The sequence below is a fragment of the Panthera onca genome, chromosome A2 (genome assembly GCF_046562875.1).
Source record: "Panthera onca isolate mPanOnc1 chromosome A2, mPanOnc1 haplotype 2, whole genome shotgun sequence".
NCBI classification, from domain to species: Eukaryota; Metazoa; Chordata; class Mammalia; order Carnivora; family Felidae; genus Panthera; species Panthera onca.
In genome coordinates this window covers 157,353,866-157,362,431 of record NC_138340.1, presented here as the reverse complement: position 1 = coordinate 157,362,431, position 8,566 = coordinate 157,353,866, and the positions used below count along the sequence as shown (strand labels likewise).

General features: G+C 37.8%; 1 pseudogene; it reads right to left on the bottom strand.

Moving 5' to 3' along the window:
* Window positions 1–3,228: 3,228 nt before the first annotated feature.
* Window positions 3,229–4,220, bottom strand: LOC132675193 (olfactory receptor-like protein OLF3; annotated as a pseudogene).
* Between the last annotated feature and the right edge of the window lie 4,346 nt (window positions 4,221–8,566).

Genomic DNA, 8,566 nt, shown 5'->3' with positions numbered 1-8,566 from the left:
TATAGTTACAAACAGAGAGGGAGGCAAACCATAAGAGACTTTTAAACATGGAGAACTGAGGGTGGAAGGGAGTGGGGAAAGGGGGGTAGGGGAAAATGGGTGATGGGCATTGAGAAGGACACTTGTTGGGATGAGCACTGGATGTTGTGAGTGATGAAACACAGGAGTCTACTCCCGAAGCCAAGAGCATACCATAAACACTGTAGGTTAGCTAACTTGACAATAAATTATATTTAAAAAAAAAAGAGCAGCCTAACCCAATGATGGAGCTGAAAGGACAACCAAACCATATGGACACTGACTTGGTAGTGTGCAACTATATTTAACAGGGGCAGGTTTAGATCTGAAAATGCTGCACTTTAATGAAATGAATGGGGAGACACCTGATGGCCCCCTGTATCAGGATAAGGGACAGTAGAATGAAAGCTTCAGCTTGAATATAAAAGAATGTGTTCTTACAGACCAGTCACTGTAGTTAAATTCTTCAGGGTCTAAGAAGTAATACAAATCATCCAATTTGTATTCAACAGATGCCAAAGATGGTGCTCAATACATGATTCATCTCCTCCATTTATCCATTAGTAAGGAGTCCTTAGATCTTAGGTAATTGAGCCTAAGTGACTTAGAGAAATTAGATGCTTTATGAAATGGAAACTCAAATGAGAACTACTTCATCTTCTCTAAGAAGCCTTCACCTATACGACCCCCATTCCACATCCAGAAGAAAAAAATATCCCTTCTTTCCTTGCATTTTCAGAGCTCTTTCTGTGCATACCTTGTGTTATAATTTTACCTTTTTTATACTATTTCTTCTATAATAGTGTAAAAAACTAGAGCCCAGAGGCCAAATTTGACCCACTGCCTATTTTTGTATAGCCCACAAGAAGAAGATGTGTTTTACATGTTTTAAATGGTTTAAAAGAATATTTTAATAACTTATAAAATTCAAATTTCAGTGTTCATAAACTAAGATTTATTGGCACTAGCCACACTCATTCTTTTATGTGTTGTCTATGGCTGTTTTAGTGCTGCAATGGCAGAGTTGAGTAGCTGTGATGTAGACTGCGTGGTCCCCAAAGCCTAAAATATTTACAAACTGGTCAATTACAAAAAGTTTCCCAACCCCTGTCCTATAATACTGTAAACTTCCTGAGCAATGGCCATATCTAAACACTACTTTTATACCCTCAATGCCTACAGCAGTGTCTTCAACAAAGTTGATACTCACAGGATGATCATGTGTGACTTTATTTTAGAGGAGGCTAAGAACAAAGACAAAGTTGGTCATATCAGAGGGAAAATTTGACCATTATGACCCTGTAATTTATACTGCATGAAATTCCAGAGAATGGCATCCACAGCTAATGGGGCACGTTCTCCTAGACCCCACATGGGTTTTAACCTTCACCATTCCCACACCTCTTAGTCCTGCCTTTCCTCTTCTACATTCTCCACAATGGGCACCTCTTCTTGTTTCACAGAGAAAACAGGTGCCAGTGAAAACCCTTCATCTCCTGATCATTAACTCCCAAATACAAATCAACCAAATATGAATTAAAGACTCAATGGAGAGACAAAGGGACAAAAGGAGGGCACCATTTTGAGGTTCTTGAAGAAAATCGGAAGATTCACAATTATCATATTATTTCTCCTCTATCTCCCACAAATTCCATTTAGTCATTTCTCCCCCTTTTATCTTACTGAGGTTTATTGTCAGAGGTGAGGTACACTCACAGATGATGCTAACTCACTAAATTTACAAAGGTTGAGTAGGGCCTTGTGTTTGTGTGTTTGAGCTGGGGGGATATACAAGAAGGCTCTTAATATGGAGACTTGAAAGTAACATCTGCACAGCAGACTGACCTATCCTGATAACCCCAAATCCACATCAAAGCTGCATTATTTTTCTTATTTTTTATTTTTTTGTAGGGGGGAGTGGGCAGAGGGAGGGAGAGAATCTTTTTTTTTTTAATGTTTAATTTATTTTTGAGAGAGAGACAGAGCATGAGTGGAGGAGGAGAAGAGAGAGAGGGAGACACAGAATCTAAAGCAGTCTCCAGGCTCTGAACTGTCAGCACAGAGCCCAATGCGGGGCTCGAACCCATGAACCGTGAGATCATGACCTGAGCCGAAGCTGGACACTTAACCGACTGAGCCAGCCAGGTGCCCCAAAGGGAGGGAGAGAATCTTAAGCAGGCTCTGTTCCCAGTGTAGAGCCCAACTAGGGGCTCAATCTCATGACCATGAGATCATGACCTGAGCCAAAATCAAGAGTTGGAGGTTCAACCAACTGAGACACCCAGGTGTCCCTAAGCTGCATTATCTTTCACTGATTGCCTAAGGAAACTGTTTTTCTTACATGAACTATGTCTTTGATGTTTTATACATTTATCTCATTGCTTATTTGCTTATTTTATTTCTAAAGTTTCAGAGAAAAAGTTCGCTGAATTTTCAGAATTAGAGAATTTTTACCTTTGAATGAATGCTGATGTATATGCAATAAATTAGCAGTAACTAGACCTCAGATTTTTCTTACCAATAATGTCATTGTCTACAAACAACACCTGGTTATAACCTTATCAGGGTAAAACAAAAATTTTAGTTGATATTTCTCCACTCAATTATTATCTCCACTCAATTATTTCCATTACTCAAATAGTCTTTATATCCAGTAGTAGGTCTAGCACAAAAAACCTTCATCAGCTTTGATAGCAACTTTCTTCGAACGATGACTCAATTACTGAATATGGCTACATATACTTACATTTTAAGTGAGTCTTCAAATTGACAATGATTTTGTTCCCAATGGAAATATGATAATCTTTTACAAAATGTGGATGAATAAAAACCTGTGTTCCAAGGTAAGACTCATGAATAGGTCACTGATCACAATGTGACTAATCAAAACAGTAAATTGCATTGTCTTCAATTACTCTCAGTAATTGTAAGTGGTAAATGCAATTGTCTCAATTACTGCATATGAATGAAAACTGAGTAAGGGTGAGAAGTTCACTCCTCTACTCCACTGAACACGCTGCTGTGACATAAAAATATACCCACAGCCCACACCCCAACCCAACCACTCAACTTCCTACCTAGCATCACCAGGACATGTATCATCATCTCCTTCCTGGTTGCCAGGACAATGCAGGTGATGCCTGCCATATCTGAGTTAAGTGAAAGAACTCACAGGCAAAGCTCCTTTCTCTAACTAATGCTCAGGATTCATCAAGTTGCCAATTTTGATGTTAATCCAGATAACTGCCCTAGTAGTTTCTGCCAGGCCCCCTTCACCTCCTTATTCCTTACACTATAAATCATAGGGTTCAACATGGGTGTCAAAACGGCATAGAAGAGAGAGATCAACTTCTCCTGAAGAATAGAGGGGCTGGAGCGGGGCTGGATGTAAGTGAAAATGGCCATGCCATAGCACAAGACAACCACTGCGAGGTGAGACGCACAGGTGTGGAAGGCTTTCTTTCTTCCCTCTCTGGACTGGATCTTCAGGATGGTGGAGATGATCTGGATGTAGGACAAGAGGACCAGGCAGAAGGGTGTCATCAGCAGAACGATGCTAGAAACCATGATTATGATCTCATTGGAGGAGGTGTCCACACAGGCCAGTCTGACCACAGCTAAAATTTCACATGATATGTGATCAATATAATTGTTTGTACACATGGGCAGCTGAAAGGTGATGGCAGTATGAATGAGAGAGTTGAGAGAACCACTGACCCAGGATGTGATGGCCAACCTAGTACAGAGCCCTCCATGCATGATGACCGAGTATCGCAGGGGGTCGCACACAGCCACATAGCGGTCGTAGGCCATCACTGCCAGTAGAACAAACTCAATCCCACCCCAGCCTAGAGAGAAAAATAACTGGGCTGCACAGCTCACAAATGGGATTGCTTTATGTTCTGCAAGAAGATGCACTAACATCTGAGGAATGATGCTTGTGGCATAAGAGACATCAACAAGGGAGAGGTTGGTGAGAAAGAAGTACATGGGAGTGTGGAGTCGGCTGTCCAGGCAGATCAGAACAACAATGAGGAAGTTTCCCAGCACTGTCACCAAGTACATGACTAAGAACAGAACAAAGAGAAAGACCTGCACATACAAGTCACTGGACAGGCCGAGGAGAATAAATTCTCTCACCCATGTCTGGTTATCTGTTTCCATTAAAAACATGTGAGAATCATTAATCTGCAAAAGGTCAGAGATAAGAGAACCTGTTGAATCAAAAAACCATTTTAGTGAATACATACTGTATGCAATTGGCTAGCCTTTACCAGATATTTCAGACTATTCGCAGGCCAAGATGGAAGGTTTTATCCCAACATATCCACTCTGCATCAGAATCAGGCCAGAACCTTCATAAGGACGGGAAGTAGTCTCAGGGAGACCCTGTTAAAGCCTGGAGATAATGTAGTGCAATTCTAGGATCTCACATCTTACAAACTTACCTCAGATTCCAGAGCAAGTAGAGTTTGGTAGGTGACAATGGTAGGTAAAGTGATAAACAATGAAGAAAATTTGGTTGGAAAGTTTTTTAAAGCTACTTTACATATGTCAACTAATCCCATCATAATGAAAAATGGTACATTTATTACAAAAGGAAATATTGGGAAAAGTCAGATCCTTGTGGAAAGATCTGGAATCAGAGAACCTAGATTCTAAAAATTGATTTTATTTATTATTTATTTACAGCTATGCGATTTGGGCTACGTGACAAGCTTTTATACATGAAACAGAGGCATATCATCCCACTCACAAGTACATTTAAGCTCAAACGTAGGTAACTTATGAGGAAAGTACTTTGAGAACCATTACTAGTAGTAGAGGAAGTATTAGTAGTAACATGACCTCTGCCTTGGAGTAGATAAGGTAGCAAACATTATTTTCTCCACACATCCCCTCCACAAATTCAAACGTAAATAAAATTGGAGGCAAGCTTCCACAAAACTGAAAGTTCAGGAATGGACGGGAGGGCTTTGAAGACTTTTTGCTTTTTGTTATTGCCCTTAATCCTCTTGGCCTTTGGTCTCTCTGCCTTCAGTGGGATCAGAAAGGGAAAAGTATTGTAACGGTATCTTGTTCTTTTTATTTTTCTCTTTTCAATTTACCACTACTAATCATTTAACCTTTGTAGGTGGGCTCAAAAGAAAGCAAAGAAGACTTGATACAGAGAGGAAAGAAACACAAATGTTTAAGGATTCTTCTTCATTGTCCAAGGCAGAAAAGAAAGTATGAATTCGCATAGATGTACATTGGAATGGAGTTTCCTCCTATTTCCCCCTGAAGGAAGTACTTTTTCAGTAGAACTAATTTGTTATTATTATGTCATTTTTGAACATTAAAAAGGGATACATAAGATTTAAAAAATATTTTGAATCACTGCCTGCTCACAACTTCCCTTTTCTTGCAGCCTACAACATAAGGGAAAATAGTAACTAAATGCAGCAAGAGAGATTGAGGGCAGAAATAGCTGCCCGCCCATCCCAAAACCCACACAGATATCAGATTAGGGTCACTGAGCAGAAAGATGAAGACTATCTATGCTTTAATTCTCTTACCTCTTAAACAACAAAACAGAACAAGTAGTCCCAGGAACACCCTACTCATTCATGATTCAGACACATGCATTTTCATAAATTTCTTTAATTACCTTCTCGAAACTTGATCCATTCTTTCAACAGTTCCTTCTTTCCTGCTTATCATAATACTTCCTCAACCACCCTTCACTTTGCTTTTCATTAATCATGATTAGTCTGAGAAAACATTTACTTGCCTCAAAACCAGTGTTGAACAATTATTACAGTTAAGAGTCCTATTTTGCTCTCCCTCCAGTATAAATTTGTTTGTGTTCTCTTCTCATTATTCATTACAACTTTGGCTACCTTACCTTTTTGCCAGGTACCTAATGCTCCTTTAATATACAATAAAATCTGAAAGGCAGTCAGCAAGGGGGCAGAATAGGACTTTGTCTCATCCCATGGATGCTCTAAATAAGCACCTACATACAGATCCATTCCAAGAGAAATCCAAAAAGGAATGGGGCAACTCCTACTCATAGGATGACAGAAAATACCCACATCAAAACAGGTAGACACATTAGTGAGACACATCAGTGGCACAATCTCCACTACTAGTACAGTTCCTTACAACTGGGAGAGAACCCACAACTCCCAGCTTGTCTCTGAGGATTAAAGTAATTGGACCACATATCCAGCACCTTAATTTTTATGGCTGTCACTTGAGGGACTGACTCCTTAGCTATGTGATCCAACAGGACTCAACATTCAAGAGTCCCCCAGGTCCACAGAAAATAAAGAGACATTTATCTTACACATATACAAAAATAAACTCAAAATGAATTAAAGACTAAACTCTAAGGCTTAGAAACTCCTAGAAGAAATTATAGGGGAAACACCCCTGATATTGGTCTAGGCAATGATTTTTTTTAATTGACACCAAAAGCTCAAGCAACAAAAGCAAAAATAAACAAGTAGGATTACATCAAATTAAAAGCTTTTTTACAGCAAAGGAAACAATCAACAAAATGAAAGGGTAAGCTAGGGATTGGGAGAAAATATTTGCAAACCATATATCTGATAAAGGGTTAATATCCTAACTATATAAAGAATGCATATAACTCAATAGCAAAAGCAACAAATGACCAGGTTTTTAAGATTAGCCAAGTCCTGAGCAGACATTTTTTTCAAGAAGACATACAGATGGCCAACAGGCATATGAAAAGATATCTCAACATCACCAATAATCAGGGAAATGCAAATCAAAACCACAATGAGATACCACCTTACCTATGTTAGGATGGCTATTATCAAATAATAAATAACAAGCATTGGCAAGATGTGGAGAAAAGGGAACCCTTGTACATGTTTGTGGGAATGTGAATTGCTACAGCCAACATGGAAAGTAGTATGGTATTTCCTCAATAAATTGACAATAGAAGTACCATGTGATTCGGCAACCCCACTTCTGGTATTTATCCGAAAAAAATGAACTCAATACCTTGAAGAGATATCTGCACTCCCATGTTCATTGCAGCATTATTCACAACAGCCAAGATATGAAAACAGTTAAGTATCTGTTGAATGGATAAAGAAATTTTGATATATATGCATACAATGGAATATTTTTCAGCCTTAAAAAAAAAAGATCCTGCGATTTGCAACAACCATGAAAAAACCTGGAGGTCATTACACTGAATGAAATGAGCCAAATACAGAAAGAGAAAAACTGCATGCTTTCACCTACATGTGGAATCCAAAATGTCAAATACATAGAGAGAGTAGAAAGGTAGTTACCAAGGGAAGAGGAAATGAGGAGATGTCGGTTATAGGGCACAAAGTTGTAGTTTTTTTAGGATGAATTGGTCTTGAGATCTAATGTACATCATAATGACTATAGTCATTATGGAAATTTGCTAAAAGAATTGATTTTAGGTCCTTATCACACATACACATAAAAGGTAACTACATGAGAGAATATGTTAATTACCTCAAGAATAGTAGTCATTTCACTATGTATATGTATATAAAATCTTTGTGTTGTACACCTTAAGTACAATTTTTATTTTACAAAATAACAGACATACAGACAATAAACCCTAGTTTACATTCTTTGTGTTATTTCATGCACATGCTCAACAAACCCCAAGCCACATCTCTCTATGTATGTTTTGAGTTTTATTTGTCTACTCAAAAACAAAGAATCCATGCTGCCTACTCAGGGCATCGTATTAAACAATATACCCCCGTGATTCCTCCTTGGACAAGAGCACTAATAAAACACAATATGTGATATGATAGATACCATTGAAATAGTCCATGAAAAATTATCTTCTTAAAGCACTGCCACTAATGCCTGAAATCTATTTGTTTTATTTTGATCACTGTCCTTTTAATGAAATGGTTAAAAATGAAATATTTTTAAAATAAAATAATATGATATGGGAGTTTTATATGAAGTACCTAACCTTGTTGTAAACTGACCCTTGAAAATGAGTCATGTAAGAGTACAAAACTGTAAGTTTTGGTGTGAATGACACTGAAGTTGTGAGAAAAGTTAGGTCTGGACTACAGAGACAATTTTTTTTTTCATTTAAAATATTACCATTGTTGGACTCTAGCTAAAAGTACCTCCATGTATCTTCTCATAATACCCAGTAACTATCAGTTACTGCAGATAACAGGATAGAAATGTTCTTATCTCTATGACAAAGAAATTTAAAAAAAAAAAAGGTGTTGAGATTTTTCAAAAAATCCCTTTCTTTTACATGACACAATACACCTAACTTAAAAGTTAAATTTTAGTCAATCATTACGATCTTTCTTTAAGTAAAGCAAATTTGTTCATTGATCTTATGGAAACTGTTATATTTTCTGTATCATAAAAATTGAAATGAACAGGTTAAATGTTATTTTTCAACCTATTCTATCTCCATAAAGTGAACCACAATTATTTTTCCTATTTTTAATCTCCTACAACCTTATAACACCTTCAGCTGAAAATATCTGTCACTTGAACAAGATGAAGAGGG